Below are 16,714 nucleotides of genomic sequence, written 5' to 3'. Positions count from 1 at the left end.
CTACTATTTCAGGCTTAATTATTATCCTGTCAACAAAGGCAGAGGAAAGCAGATATTTCCAAATAGTACTTTAATTAGTTCATGCTTTAGTGATAGCAGTAAAAATGTTTAAATGTAGCCCAACATATTATTTTATCAACTCTGCTGGGACCTCTCATGGTGCACCACCTGCACAAGGACCTGGGATGTCTTATGGTGGAAGCAGCTATCACGATTATAACAATACTCGAGATAGATATGGCAGAAGTCGGGAGAGTTACTCAAGCAGTTGCAGTGATTTTTATTCGTGTGGTCATGAGCACTTTGGCAGAAAAGACTGAAGGAATACACCTTCTCTGGATAGGGTGCACCCTGCTCCTCATGTAGCATATCGTAGGTCAAGTTAAGTGGCATCTATAGGAGATAGTGGGGAAAGTCAACCTGAAAAAGGAGACTGAAGCAGATATTAAAGCAAGTATCCAAAATAATGGTTATTGCATACCAAACCTTGTTTGCAAATTGAAAATTGAAATGTTATTTCTGCATTGTTACCTGTATATTACTGAAAGAAACATGTTGGTTTTGTGGAGAGAAGTAGATAATAACTTCCTCCATGAAGTTTTTGAGGAATTCAAAGGAAAAGGAATGGTTTTCAAGTAATTTCGTACTTGTTAATGCTATTTGAAAACTATCTGTTTAGATGTAATATCTATATTAAAATTTTCAGAATACATTGTTACATGTAATGCAAAATGCCTGATGTTATTGCTCAGCTATACATGCTTAAAAGCAAATACAATACGAGAGTAAATTGTGTTGTTTGTTGAACATTTTTCTTTGTTTCTTTGAACACAAATGGAAACAAAATTAGGCATATATTACATCTCCCTTGCAAGCTGCACAAGTTTTCTAATTAGGCTCTTTCTCTTTAAAAATTTACAAGCTTAAAATGTTTCAGAAGTCTTTAGAAGGACTACAAAATTATCTGCATCACCATAAAACGTTTATTTTTTTAGAGGAATAGTACAGGTGAAAGGATGTAATTACATGTGGTTGATACTAAAGTTTAAGACATCTGGAACATTCTACTTGAAGCATTCTGTGACTGAAGGGGGATAACGGTAATGAAAACTTTCTTTTTTAACCTAAATCAAAAGTGTACCAGCGGAGTTTCTCAAGTGCATAGCATAATGAAATTAAATGTTCCTAGTTTAAATAGTGGAAAGTAATCAACACATGCATGACCTCACACACTTGTCGTTTTGAGGTGATAAAACGTGATATGCCCCATCTTACATTTATTAGAGAAAGAATGTGTTATCCCTAGTTAAAGTCAGCATGCTGCAGAAAAGGTTTTTAACCAATTCCTCCTTTCTAACTAGAAATATGTGTTCTTGATCCAACATCTCCTCAGTATACCCTCTTCACTAAACACCACCCCAACCATTGGAGTCGCTACTTCTGTGAGATCTGCTTTTAGATTTCATATAGGAACGAGGTAGTGGGCTATTTGCCTTTCTGATAACTGGCTTATGTCATTTAACAAAATGGCATGCACACATTCACCAGATTCACACACATTGTCACAACTGGCAGGATTTCCTTCTTTGACAATGCAGCGCATTTTTCCATTGTGTTTATGTGCCCTATTTTTTTATCCACTCATCAATTGAGGGACACTCAAGTTGCTTCCGTATCTTGGCCATAGCGAAACTGTGAAGAGTGCAGCAATAATTGCATGGGTGCACGCACCGCTTCAGCATACTGATTTGTGTACCTCTGCGTGTGCCCCGGTATTCTGATTTGCTGGATCATATGGTGGGTGGTTCTACTTGTAGATTTCTGGAGACTCTTTTTTCATTTTTATTCTTGAGATGGAGTCTCGCTCTGTCGCCCCGGCTAGAGTGCAGTGGCGCGATCTTGGCGCACTGCAAGCTCCGCCTCCCAGGTTCATGCCTTTCTCCTGCCTCAGCCTCCCGAGCAACTGGGACTACAGGCGCCCGTCACCACGCCCGGCTAATTTTTTGTATTTTTAGTAGAGACGGGGTTTCACCGTGTTAGCCAGGATGGTCTCTACCTCCTGACCTCGTGATCCACCCCCCTCGGCCTCCCAAAGTGCTGGGATTACAGGCGTGAGCCACCACGCCCAGCGATTCTATACTTAATAAAATCCATAAAACTTCTTGTAATGCCTGCACTAATTTACATTCTCATTAAAAGTGTGCAATGATTTCCTTTTCTCTGCATCCTTAGCAGAAATGAGTTTTGTTTTTTTGTTTGTTTGTTTTTTGTTTTTGTTTTTGTCTTTTGGATAATAAGCATTCTGACTGAAGTGAGATGAAATCTCATTGTGGTTTGATTTTTCTGATGGATTAGGGATGATGAGTGCTTTTTAGTGTGTCTTTTGCGAAATTGTTTGTCTTAGTTTCACAAACGAGTATTCACCTCCTTAGCCCATTTGTTTTCATGCTATTGAGTTGTTGGAGTTCCTTATGTATTGTAAATATTCACCCACTAACGGACGTATGGTAATCCAATAATTTCTCCCATCCTGTAGGATGTTCCTTCCCTCTGTTTAGTTTCCTTTGGTGTGCCGAAGCACTTTAGTTTGATATAACTCCATTCTCTATTTTTGATGGTGTTTACTGTGCTCTTGCAGTCACTTTGAGACCCTCATTGCCCACATGGATGTCATGCAACTTCCTCCTTGTGATTTCTTCTGGTACTTTTATCATCGCAGGTCTGACAATGGAGTTTGGTGAGAAATAATCTACTTGTAAAATCCTTTATGTGGATATTCAGGTTTTCCCCAACCTAGTTTATAGAAGATACTTAATTTTGCATTGGGCGTTCTTGCTTTTTTGGGAAAAGGTCATGTGCTGTAAATGCAGTGACTTAGTCCTGGTCCCCTGTTGCTTTTCATTAGCTCATGTCTCTGCTTTTCTGCCAGTGCTGTTCTATTTCGATACATAAAACTTTGTAGTATATTGTGAAGTTAGGTACTATGATGCCTCCAGCTTTGAACTTTGTACTGGATTGCTCTGAGTCTTCAGGATCTTCTGCCATTTCATAGCAAATTTAGGATTCTCAGATTGTTTTTCTATAAAGAATGGGTCACTGATATTTTTATAGGGGTTGTATAGAATCTGAGGATCAGTTAGGTAGTATTGACGTCAATGCCATGGACAATGTGTGTGTTTGTGTGCACATGCTCAGGGCCAAGAAACGCTGGGTGTCATCACCAATAGTGAGGTGGGCCTTAATATCCAGCCAGATTGCCTTCCTGGACACACACAGAAGGTCCCCTTCCATTTTGCCATCTCTTCACATTTTCGGCCCTGTGAGCCCCGTGCGGTCCTCCAGATTCCCTGTGTGGTGGCCTGTCTTTTCTAGGGGTGGGCAGGGGCTGGGAGAATGAGGATGGCAGAAGGGAGAAAGCACATCTGGGGAGGCTGGAGTCATGGAAATGGAACTTGACAGGCCTGGGAGAGCCATTCTGGGAGGATGTAGACCTAGACGGGCCTCAGGTGGGCACCTGTGTGGAGGGTGAGAGCACCCTGGTTGAGTCCAAACTGAGCCTCAGGTGGTAGCAGGCCTCAGGGCAGAGAAGGAAGCTAGCAAGGGATGGTGAGGCAGCTATCCCTTGAGCCTGGCTTCTCACCCACTGATCTTAGTTACTTATGACTCTTGAGGGGCTTAGGGTTCCCCAATCCTGAAATGTGGGTACTACAGTTCCCTGACGGGCCTTTCTCCCCCAGCCCATGCATGGTCTGAGTTTGCTTACCACAGTCTCCTCCCTGAGCCTTGGCTTCGCTATGTGTGTCCCAGCTCCAGGACCCACAGGCCTCTCATCCCCCAGCCCTGGGCTGCTCCCCAGCCTCCTCTCTGTTCCCTCTCTGAGGGCCTAACTCCCTTGGGTAGTGCTGCATGAGACTGAGCCACGGGCCCTGGCTGATGATCTGGGGAACTGGGCAAAGTGGTCATGACAGGTCAGGTTCTGGTTCAAAGCCAATTCCTCCAACGCCAAGCAATGACCAACAAGGTCCCTTCCCATGATGCCCCACCACCACCCCACCTCAGCAACCCGTCATACCCTGGGCAGTCACCATCAGCCAACCAGCTGAAGAAACTCAGTTAGGTGTGTCCTGCCTGAAACTGGGGCCTTCACCTGCATGACCCTAGAACCACTGGACACAGTGGAGCCAGTCACCCTCTATCCTGGAGCGAGAGGAGTTGGGAAGGCTCATGCCAGACCTAGCTTCCCACATACCACACCCTCTACCATGCGGGGAGGCACTCCTTATTAAGAATTCCAATGCAGTACTCCTTAAGGATCACTTCATTGTGGAAGTAAATGTTGCGATGACAGGCAAACTTCATCCTTCCACCAGTACTCAGGATGGCTGAGTTCCTCCACCTGCCTGTCCAAGAAGGAGAAAGAGGATAGTCAAGGGACAGTTTCATCTAGGTGGGCTGAGGTGGCCTGCTAGCTGGGGTGAAGCATGCATTTCCCCTTCCCAGCTCTCCCACTGAGACGTCCCCGAGCCCCAGGAGGACCTCAACCTGACCAGGACCTTGGAACCCTCCCCAAGACCCAGGCTTCCCATCCTGACCTGCAAATCCATCATGTGGCTTTGCAGGACTTCCTCATGGTTTCTGAGCTACTAGCTCTCACCAGAAATAACCATAACTTTGAAATGGCTCTTTATGTCAAATTAAATTTTTCATTTTTACTACCTCATGTGTTGGATGAGGCATGTATTTTTAAATTTATTTTCACCCTTATTGTACCTCTGTGATAAACAGTTTACTAACATTCATACCATAATTATCTTTCAGTTTTACTTGTCTGTTCCTAAAGATTCACTGAAACTAAGAATTATATTTATGCTTGTATCTTTCAGCAACTGTATGTCAGATAACGATGCACATTACTGCAGAAATCACATATACAGGTCCAAAGGGAGACGAAGAAGAAGAAGAAGAAAGCAAGCTTTAAAGTCTATACATTCCTAACACTGTATCAGAAACTCAGTAATCACAGTGAAATCAAAGAATGACCACAGTCAATTCCATCTCATACCTAGGCTGAAATATGAAACGTCAAAAGAAAAGAAAGTTAAGAACTTTGGGCTTGTAAAAATTTTCCCATACAGATGAAATTATTGGTAACTTTGTCTCACTAGAAAACATAGACAAAAATCCACTTTTTGCATATGTGTAAACATAAATATTTTTATTTCCATCAGTTATGACATGCAAGCAAATAATAAAGTGAAAGTACAATACAATGATATATGGAACTTTCTCAATCTTAAAATATTCCATTGAGACTATTTATTTTATGAAAACCATGAAGAATCTTCATTAAACTACATTACATAGTACTTTTTAGTGTTTTACTTACAGTTTAATCAACAAATTAAAGGGAATTCTTCAACATTATTTATTACCAATACTGTTTGTCTACTTGAGTAATCCTTTTAAAATTATTTTAAGTAAAACATTAAAAACAAATTATATTGACTGATTTCAGCTTTTGATGAAAGCATACTTCTGTATTTGTAGTAATGTGAAGTATAACTTTCTTCTCACAATGGATCTTTTATAACACGAGTGTTATTGTTTTGTCTGATACAAACCCTGTATTATTTTATGGCTTTACTGTATCCATAAATTACACGCCTCCAGAGAGTAGGCTTCGAACAGATGGAAAAATTATATTTGTGACAAACTTCAAGGAAAGGAAATGGTAAAATGGGAGAATAATTTCTAACTTTCTAACTGTTGGTCAATGCAGTTGTACATGTTTAGATGTAGACACATATTTGCACACTGCAAGTTTGCACATGTACATAGAAATTTATATGAGATACCCAAAATATATGGGTTGTGTGATTTTTTAATTAATCCACAATTTTATATGTGTGGAATTTGATAAGCGGTTACATTATCCATATTCAATTTGTTGTAAAGCCAACAAAATCTCTGTCAGCATTCATTTCAATTAATACAATAATGTTAACTGCTGATAGCTTCATTTTCCTTGTTCCATGCTGGCAACCTGAAAGTAGATTCTCACTCTAATTAGCACTTAGGGTGCGATCCACAAGAGACTGTCACCTTGCTGTGGATTGTGACCTCTGACGACTGCTCTTTCTTCCTATAGCATTCCTACTTTGCATATTTAATAAACTTTGTGCATGGTTAAAAGGATAAAAGTGAAGTGAAATGTAGGCCATGCTGTGAAATGTTCCATGGTTTCTGTATCTCTGACTGACTTTTCATGCTATAGAGGACAAGAAAGACAATTCAATATGTTTCTTATTATCCAGTCCAAAGCAGTCTTTCTTACTAATATGCCAAATCCATCACTTCAAGGCACTGACATCTAAACACGGCTACACGTCTCAAAATCTCTTCTCATTAATAACCGTTACGTTAGTCACCGTTGTCCAGAACTGGAATCTGACTGTGAAATCCCCAGGTGGAAATTGCTATAATGGCTCAAACTATGGGAATGACTATTTTTCAGCGTAATTGCTGCTGTCATCTTACTGAAAAATATCATATTAGATGGCAGCTTTTAGTTACATAAATTCTGTTATTAATTTTTAATGTCCCACATTTTTATGATATTGCACAAGTAAAGATCTTTGATAACTTAAATGGTAAACTGAGCAATTGCTAAAATAACTCACAGCACTTCAAACATTCATTTACTTACTAGGAGTGCCACATATCATCGACCCCTGATTAAAACAAAGTTGGAAAATTGGTTATTAAAATATGCATTTCAAGGTATTTTTAAAAACTACCCATACCATATATGATGCCCTATCTGCAAGGATGAAGCCTTAGCATAAATGTTTCAAAGCAGAGAAATCTAAACAATACTGGCAACATGACATCCCAATCATGTGCTCAAGTGTATATTTGTGCCTCTAGGGAGGCAACTTAAGTGGTGTGTAATATTACCATTTTCATTCTCCCCAGTACCTCTTTTATTTAAAACAAACAAATGTTTCACTATTTGCAAGAAAAAAATGAGTTCTTACTCTGTTGTATAACTGATATTTCTATCAGCTTGTTTTAATCTTCCTATGAACTGTGAATGCCTAGATAACTTTCAGCGTATCTGTAAAGTGGGAAGGTAACTGTACTTAGCTCACAATACTCTACAATGGGATAATATGACTCAAGAAATATACATTTGCCTAGACAACACCTGAGATATACTAAGCAATACATAATCCTTCTCATATCAAATGCCTATTATAATTATTCAAATATATGGCCATAATAAAAAGATAAGTGTTTTATATACAAAGTAAATGTCTTTTGCCTTTAATATCTCTCTACACTTGTCTTAATAACCTCAACACAAAACACCCATGGAATCCGTTTTCAGCTGAGCTGACTACCAGTTATTAGGGTTTAAGTAAACAGAATAAAGATTTTAAAAGTAGATGACTAGATACAAGAAATCACACTTTCACCATAAGAAATAATTATTCTCAAGTGCCACTGCAACAGCAAACTTGAAAAAAAATTAAGTATAACATATTACAATATTCTAAAATCTAAAATTTCCTCTTTGAAGTCCAGTGGTTCATGCCTGGAATCCCAATAATTGAGAGGCTGAGAAGGGAGGACTGCTTCAGGCTGAGAGTTGGAGACCTGCACAGGTAACCTAGCAAGACCTAACTCTACAAAAGTAATTAATTAATTAAACAGGGCATCATGACACGCATCTTTTCTAGTTACTCAGAAGTTCAAGGTTGCAGTGAGCAGTCAAGGCACACTGCACTTCACCAGGCAAGAATTTGTCTCTAAAAAATAATACAACAAAACAAAGCAAAACAAAAACACTTTCAGGTGTTTTTTGAAAGTTTGTATAATTGCTCCAAGAGCATAGACATTGTTTAAAATTGAGCAGTTCATGGGGAATGGGCAGAGAAAATGGCTTATATTGTTTTCCAAAAATCAAGATAAATATGTTAGAATATTATGTACAAATATCTGACAATCGTTTGTGAAATAATTACTGACAAATGTCAAGTCATTGTCTTTATAGCCTTTTCCTTCAAAACATTCATAGCTTAATTGGAGAATGAAGAGAAGAACAATAATTGCAATGTACTGTGCAAGTGTTACAACGTGTAAAACTTAATAACTTAGTTGGAGAGGAAAGAAGTTCTTAACTGGGTTAAGACAGGTGTGGGGAAGCTTCTTAGGGCAGGAACAAAGAACAGGATCTGTAAGAATACCAATTTGCAAGAAGAATGTTTAGGAGAAAAACATTGTGGGAGAAAAGAAACATTCTTTCTGTCAATGATAGAAGTACTAACAGTGCATATGATGCCATCTGCCCAATTCTTAGACCATAAATATTTCTTGAATGAATCAATGAATAAAAGATATTGGGAAAAGCGTTCTGGAAGGGATTTTAAAAATCCTAAAAGGAAAGGTAAATACCCTTGACTTTACGATTTTGCCTGTTTTTCTCTATGTTCTTCTTAGTTTACTACCTCATAAGCTCCGTTTTACTTTTTGGTCTTTTCACAAATATCATGCATGAGTCATTCCTCAGACTGCTCCTCTCTTGACCCTTTGATAGTATATTTTTCTCTGATCTTCCTTTGTGTGTGCTCCTGGGTTTATATGCCCACAGATACCACAGAGGTCAATCACCTCTCCTGGCACTGTTCTGTAATAGAGAGGCCTGGCCCCTGTGAGGCATGGTTCCTAGGCTCCCATAAAAATTACTTCCTGTTTCAGTTCAGTCAAGGGGTGACACTGCAGAGATTAGAGAACAAGAACATGAGAGAAGCCAGTTTGTTTCCCTGTCCTTCTCAGCAGGGGATACGTTTCAGCAGTGATTCCACGGCCTGCAGGAAACACTGCGTGTGTTTCCGTTTTCCATGTAGTGACCATAATCCCAGACTGGCTCTTCTAATGCCATTTTCTGCAGTTGTCTTCTCTAAAGGATTTGGGTGCTATTTTTGGAGATTTAAATAAAATATATTGATGTGGAAGGGGGACAGGGAAGTGCTGGGTAGAGCAGGGCGTGTTCCTTGGCTTGGGCTCCACCCTCAGGCCTGTGCTCACTGACCTAGGTGAGGACGGCACTTCTGTTTTCTTGCCCAAATGTTGCATTTCCCAAGACCACCCTGGCCTGCCACACCTCCATCCTGCCACACCTCCATCCTGTGATATAAGAAACCCCCAGATCCTAGCAGGCAGTGATCCTAGCAGCTGGACGTCTAGAGGGACCATTAGCAGAAAAAGTCACAGCAACTGGACCTCGAGAAGACACCGGAGGAAGGAGAGCACAGAGACTGAGGCTGCAGGCCATCCACCGCAGAAGAACACCGAGTTTCGTGGAGCTGTGGGAGGAGAGCGCTGACCTGTCCCATTCCAAGGGAAAACTGCGTTCCCGCTCCATCTCCCTTCTGGGTCCCCATCTATCTGCTGACAACCTCTACTTAATGAAACCTTGCACTTATTCTCCAAGCCCACGTGTGAGCCAATTCTTCAGGTACACCAAGGCCATAAACCCCGGGATTCAGATAGCCTTCTGTCTTTGCAGTAAGTCAGGATGTCTGATGGAGCTGACTAACACAAGCCACCGACGAATGGACCATGTAACACATGCCCTCTGGGGATTCAGGAGCTGTAAACATTCACCCCTAGACACTGCCTGGGATCAAATCCCCACAACCTGTCCTCATTGCACGCCCCGCGGGAGAGGGGATTAGGGACTTCTTCCCGTTTCAATATGAGTCTGTTTCCCATGCAGTCTGCTTTCTGTAATACTGCAGTGTTATCTCATTGCATATATTTGACAAAATAAGTTACAAGCTATAAGTAATATGAGAAGAAAGAAAATCGTGGAGAATAAGGAAGAAAATGAAACGTTGTATCAGTAAGGAATGTTTTTACTTCAGATAACATAAAAAGTAAGTAAGGGATGTCTATTTTTCACATGTGAACCAGCCATAGTTAGGCAGTTGCTGCCTTTGATCAGTTGCTCTGCTGCATGGTAGTAGCAGTGACTTTTTTGCTATTTTCTCCAAGGTGAAACCTAGCTGAAATTCATCACCATGTTGAGTCCAGTTGTTCCCAGCCAGCTTTGCCCACATCTTGGTTTTCCCCAGTGTTACCAACTCCTAGTTTATGCAACTATTTTAATAGTGTATTTTGCTAGTCATGTGAAACAGCTGCCTGAGATTTTCTATGCTCCTGCAGTCACCTAGTATTTTTGCTATCTCAAATTATGTGCCTTGCTCATTTTTCTCTTCAGGACACTATAGGATGTTCTTTAGCTGATTTTTTTAAAGAGCATTGGTAAACCAGTTTCATTTCTGTCAAATACTTCTGGGAATTTCTGAAAAAACGTATACAAGTCTCAGCTAAACACCTGGCACTGGCCCACTGCCCATTCAGCTGCCTGTTACTGACTTCTTCCGTTAGACAAGATCCCCCAGGCAGCAACTGCATGTGTCCCCTGGCTTCCACTTGGTGTCCTGAAGACCAACATCTAATGTTTAAAACATTTCAAGTCTTAGATAGAGCATAAAGTTTTTATAGGATACAAAACAGCAATCAGACGCAAGAAATTGAGTCATTCTTCTTTAAACTCTTATTTGTAATTATTTTGTAGTTTGTCTTATTGGAAATTAGAGACCCAGAGAGTGGAAACAGTGCTTCTTCTTCAACCACCCTAATGCATCTCACACATCTGTCTCATCATTTGCTCTGTATGAGATGTCCATGTATGAGCTCCCATAAAATGATGCATAATTTATACATGCAAATGGTCCTATGAAACAATATTATCTTTTAAACGTAAATCCACATTCAAGAGTAAAGTTTTTCAAAACCAGAAATAATTTACAGAATTGCTACATAATGTGGCATAATTATCATAATGTGGAAATGGAAATTCAGACAAACTTTCACATTGTTACTGAGAGGACTGTTCCTTGAAGACCTATATTTCTGGCTATCTGCATTCCAGGAATATTTTTATTATTATTTATTACCATCTCATGACGAAACGGCCCACTAGGTTAGATTTTTCCATGATAGAGTGTTTGACTAAAGAGTCAATAACTCTTGCAACAGAGAACACCCTTAGAAATTAGCTTATAAATTAGTTGACCAGAGTCTCAAAGTTCCCAAGGCCAATTCTTAGGGTTCAATCTCAGACTGTAATAGTGTTTTCTGCAGAACAGTGGCTTTAAGTAGCCAGATATTTTCACATTTATAATCTATTGGTGGAAAGCCTGGTCCTAAAGTAGGAGCAGCGGATGCATCTCTCCTTTCATGACAAGTTTGACACTCAGGAGATGATAAATTTATAGGAAAAAAATGGTTTTCTCCATTTATCTTTGGCTATCTATTCCCAGATGAAATTAGAGTAAATATATGAAAGACATTTCAAAATATACTGGAAAAAATTAAAGAAGAATATATTAAGAAACAAAACTTTAGCCAGTATCAATCTTTGACAACAAAGTTAACCATTTTAACTATACAGTATAAACATATTTACAAATAAAGTGTATGCATAGGGAAATGTTTCTTGCATTGTACACACTTTCCCCAGTGATGTTCTAGGCACTCATTTAAAATAGGTCATTGATTGAATTACAACTATAACCTTACTGTAAATAGTACAGTAGAAACTTTTCTAAAACAGAGCACGTGTACACATTGGTTGGTCGTCCAGTTGTACTGTTTCTTTTGTATGCATGTGTGTATGTCTATGTAATTTTAGATAGTTATAGAGAATAGATTTCGGGCAAGTAATTAGAAAGTAATGAGATTCTCTTTGTAGTAAAAAGGGAAATGATTAACTTTAATTGACATTTTAGTTGAACAGTAAAACTGTATAAGAATTTATCCTGCTCAGGGAAAAGATGTATTGTGTTTTGCAGCCTGAAAGAGTGCTTTCCTGAGTAAGCCAGTGTTGGTATTTACTGCAGAAATAGATTTGTTTTGGTAGACTCCTGTAGCCAGCTACCTACAGAGAAGGAAATCCTACTAGAGAGAATTCTAAATAGAATAGTTAAATAGTCTTTCATTTGGGTGAAGCATTCACATATGATATTCTTTTATATTCAGCATAATTATAAACATTTAGTTTTAATACACTTTCCAAAAAACTAATTATAAAAATTAACAAGAGAATTGTATATTCCTCATTTAAAAAGTTTCAGCCTATTCAAATCTGAGAAGTCCACTCTGAAATACCTGAAAATGAGATATGAAATGAATAAGAAAAGAAAATACAGCAGAATGTACCAGATGTATTTTATGTGTTGGACGTACATATATCTGTTAGCTTTTAGTGGCAGTCAGAGTGCAGTCTACATAATTTTATTCATAATAGATGCCTATGCATGATATAGTCACACATAAATATTATTTCTCTGAAGATTGAAATAGAAAGCAGGGAAACACAACACGGCACATATGCTGAATTACATTTAAGCAAGTGTGAATTATATAGTTAAATGATCTCTTCAAGGGGCTTCTTATCACTCTCTCACTGGGTCGTCTAAGGATTAATTAATTAAAGTTCCTAGGCTCTTTCAAGCTAAGAAACACTATATAAGTGCTTTGCATTATCTTGGTAACACGAGAGTGAGGCATAAGTGATTTGCAACCTCATAGGCTCTTTGAAATGTGTGTCTAGCCTGATTGACAGTTTTTTCTAACAGTGTCTTATGGATTGGAAGGTGCTTATGAAATTCGAAGACGAAATTTGCTCTATTAAAATCATGCTAATCTGCAAAAGCAATCTTTGTTCTATATATATGTAGAGAGAGGTTTCTCAAACTAGAAGGAAACTTTGGATATGATTTCGAAGGTAATATAATAAGGTAGAATTTTGACATCAATTATAACTTGTCTATTATCGTTTGATTGTCTCAGCTATTGCTCTCTTAATTAGTGCAACTAAAGTCTAGTTAATTTGCACAAAGGTAGCCATCCCATTTTATTAGCATGTTTCAGTTATGTATCACTGAAATAAGGTCCATTCTATAATGTAATATATTATTTCATTTAATAATTTATTTTACTTTTATTTCCATTTTTATTATAAATTCAGAGAGTACATGTGCAGGCTTGTTACAAAGGTATATTGTGTGATGCTGACGTTTAGTCTTCTATTGATCCCATCACCCAGGTAGGGAACCTTGAAACCAATAGGAAGATTTTCAGCCCCTGCCCCTCTCCCTCTGTCCTCACTTTGGAGTCCCCAGTGTCTAATGTTCTTATCTTTATTTCTGTGTGCACCCAAGTTTTAGTTCCTATTCATATGTGAGAATATTCTATATTTGATATTCCGTTTCTTCATTAATTTGCTTAGGTTAATGGCCTCCAGTTGCATCCATGTTTCTTCAAAGGACGTGATTTTTTCTTCTTATAGCTGTGTACAATTCCAGGGTTCATATGTACTACATTTTCTTCATCCCGTCCACCGTGGATGAGCTCCTAGGTTGACTCCATGTCTTCACTATGGTGATGAATATGAGAATTCAAGTGTCTTTTTGATAGCTTTAATGATTTATTTTCTATTGAGCATATACATAGTAATAGGATTGCTGGATGAAATGGTAGTTCTATTGTTAGTTCTTTTAGAAATCCCCAAACTGCTTTCCACTGTGACTGAACATTCTCACCACCAGTGTATGAGTTCCTTTTTCCCTGCAACCTTGCCCGCATATATTATTCTTATGATTATTATTTTGGCTTTTTAATAAAAATAGTCATTCTGACTGGTATCTTATTGTGAGTTTGATTTGGATTTCTCTGATGATCAGTGATGTTGAGCACTTTTGTTATGTTTCTTGGCCACTAGTATGTCTTAAGAAGGTATCTGAAATAAACATTCAATTATTTCCTGTACTAATACGTGAAATTCTGCCTGTCCTTCTCTCTTCTCCTACTACATGATTTTACATGGATAATCAGTCAAAAAATGTGATGTGCTGGTAACATTTTATTTCATACTTGTAAAATATTTTTCTTTTAAAAATACCACATTCTAATTTTTAATTTTTTTAATTCCTTGGAAGTGACAATGGGGACGGGGGAGTTTTAAAGCAATTAGTTCACAAGATGATTCCAATGTAAATGGTATATTATTCATCATAAAATTAATTTGTTTTTGAGTAAAATTTAAAAAATATATACAAATACAAAATAATATAAAAAATACCAACTAACCCCACTTAAAAATAACAGCTATTGATACATTCCCTGTTCTATTTACATGACCTCTGGTTGTAATTGGAATATATGCCCTCAGGTTTGTTTCCTTTCTTCCATTTCCAGAGGCACCATTATCATGAACTTGTTATTACCTTTGTATTTTTTAAATTTATTAAAATATTTATTTGTAAATAATACTGGTGCTTTGTAAATTTTTAATATTTATGTGAATATTATCAGGTGTGTATTATTTCGCATATTTTTTGTTAACATTCTTGGTGAGAGCTGCCATTATTGATGGCATAGTTCTCAGTCTACTGAATTCTCATGTTCCACGATGTGTTTATTGAAATGCTACAATGAAAAACCTTCCCTATGCCTCCGAATACACAGGTGTGAGAATTTCTAATGAATACATTAGAAGAATGGCTGGACTGCAGTGTGTGTACCATTTTAACTTTGAGGGGATGAAATATTCTCATTAGCCCCCTGCACTACCACTTTATTAATATTTTTCATCCATGCTAATTGGCTTAGCACTTGTCTTAGATTTCTCATTTTTAATGAAGTACTATTATGTTACATTGATTAGAACCAGCAAGTGTGTTAAATGTTCATTTTGTTTAATAATTATAGCTATTGTGAGGCCTCTATCAGTATGTGAGAAAAATAAAATGTTAACAGAATGATGACTTTAGTGGGGAGACAAATCTGAAAATCAACTTCATTTTCCTGACACAGTTCCCACAAAACATCGATTCTGCTACTTTTTCAAGGAAGCATGCAGCAGAGTGAGTAATAATAAATCAATATGCACGAGTACATGGTGCCTAGGGATGGGTAGTTTCCTCCAATCTTGCCTGGTGATGGGAGAAGTATTTGACATAGTTTTTGTTTGTTTGTTTGTTTGTTTTGTATGTGGTCCACTTAATGACACTCCCAGATCATCATATGGTAGGTTTGGGGAAAATGAAGGAAATAATAGGTTAGGTATATGTAAATTATGTACTGGAAACAGCAGCTTAGCACACAGAGAGTTGTTAATTGGTCTGGCCACAGTGGTTTTGTCATTTCTCATATACCCTACAACTATTTATTTATGGGCTGTTTGCTAACGACTATTTTTTAAAAAATCTGTTTCAGCAGCAATGACCTAAAAAAATGCAACTACATATTTAATTAAAAACTATTCCCTATTAATAGTTTTAATTAATTAAACTAATTAATTAAATGATTAATTAAACTATTTAATTAATTAAACTATTTAATTAAATGATTTAATTACTTAAATTATTAATAAAAACAATTTCCCTTTCAATTAAATTATGGGTTGAAAAGTGTCATGGTGTAATCGTAAAGCCTTGTAGTCCATGTTGGGACCACAAGGCTAAAAGTGATATCCTGAAATCCAGAATATAGAGGATTGAGGGGAAAAACCAGCTGCTATTTCAGAAGGAAACACTTAGTTATATTAAGAAAACTATGCCTGAAGATGACATTTCAACAGGTTTAATATGTGAATTTGGAAAAAAATTAAGCATATAATTCTGCGATACTTGGCTTTTTATTTACATCACATTGCTATTTTTTAAAATCAATTGTGTATATTTTTTAATTTTAATTTTTCTGCAGTTAAGAAATATGCATGAGTAGTTGTTAGTATGTTAACTCCATTAACTCCCGAAGAAATTCCAAAAGCATTGATTAATGCCATTTAGACGCTTCAAACAGAAAATTAAATGAAAAAATGGTTTGAATTTTTCATCAATCATTGGAACCAAAATAAAGCTGTTGAAATCTTATTGTTCCAGAAATAAAACATTGAACAATGTGATAAATAGTTTTTCATGTTCAGTTAAAAAACTAAACATTGTCGATGACTTTTATTGGTGACAAGAAGCAGCAATTTTGGAAAAGCTTGCAAGTAACTTCATTTAAACGTCAATATAAAATTAAAAGATATGCATTTTCCAGAAAAGAACTATGGATAATTATTGTTAAGAAACAGATTAATTCACATAAATATGTTCCAGAATTATTATTCTGCCTACTATTTCTAATATTTAAATAACAATGTAAAGAAGTTATTTTTCTGTTTTGCATCAAGATATGTAATTGTGGTTTTAAATTTTTGAAAGCATTTGATTTTCAAAAATAGTTGGAAGATAACTATTTCATAGATCTATTGATATAGTAAAAACTATTTGACTATAAGGAAATAAATAATAAATTGATAAAACAATAAATTAAATAATAAATGATTTTATATATGTTAGTACTCTTTTATCCTCAAAAAACTTTCTATTGGGACAATAAAGGTTTTAGTCACCCTAATTTCAATAAATGTCACTAGAGAGTCCTGTGGATTGATGGAAAAAAATTACCATTCCTTACATTCTTGACTGCACTCAGTATTATTATTTTAATAGTTGCCAAGCTAATGAACAAAAGTTGGTACCCAATGTGGTTTTGATTTACGTCCCTGGATTACTAATGAGCTCAAGCA

General features: G+C 37.1%; 1 long non-coding RNA gene and 1 pseudogene across 1 annotated transcript in view; one reads left to right on the top strand and one right to left on the bottom strand.

Annotated features, from left to right (window-relative positions):
• The window catches only part of LOC129395727 (uncharacterized), a 32,567-nt gene extending 25,296 nt beyond the window's left edge, over positions 1 to 7,271 (top strand). Inside the window, exon 3 of the long non-coding RNA XR_008622984.2 lies at positions 4,884 to 7,271. This is a non-coding gene — a long non-coding RNA (uncharacterized LOC129395727). The remainder of the gene's footprint in view (positions 1 to 4,883) is intronic.
• LOC134729855 (RNA-binding motif protein, Y chromosome, family 1 member B-like) overlaps positions 1 to 16,714 on the bottom strand; it is a 314,093-nt pseudogene that overhangs the window by 65,950 nt on the left and 231,429 nt on the right.

This window comes from Pan paniscus, chromosome Y, assembly GCF_029289425.2.
Source record: "Pan paniscus chromosome Y, NHGRI_mPanPan1-v2.0_pri, whole genome shotgun sequence".
Taxonomy (NCBI): domain Eukaryota; kingdom Metazoa; phylum Chordata; class Mammalia; order Primates; family Hominidae; genus Pan; species Pan paniscus.
This window is presented reverse-complemented; position numbering and strand designations above follow the sequence as displayed.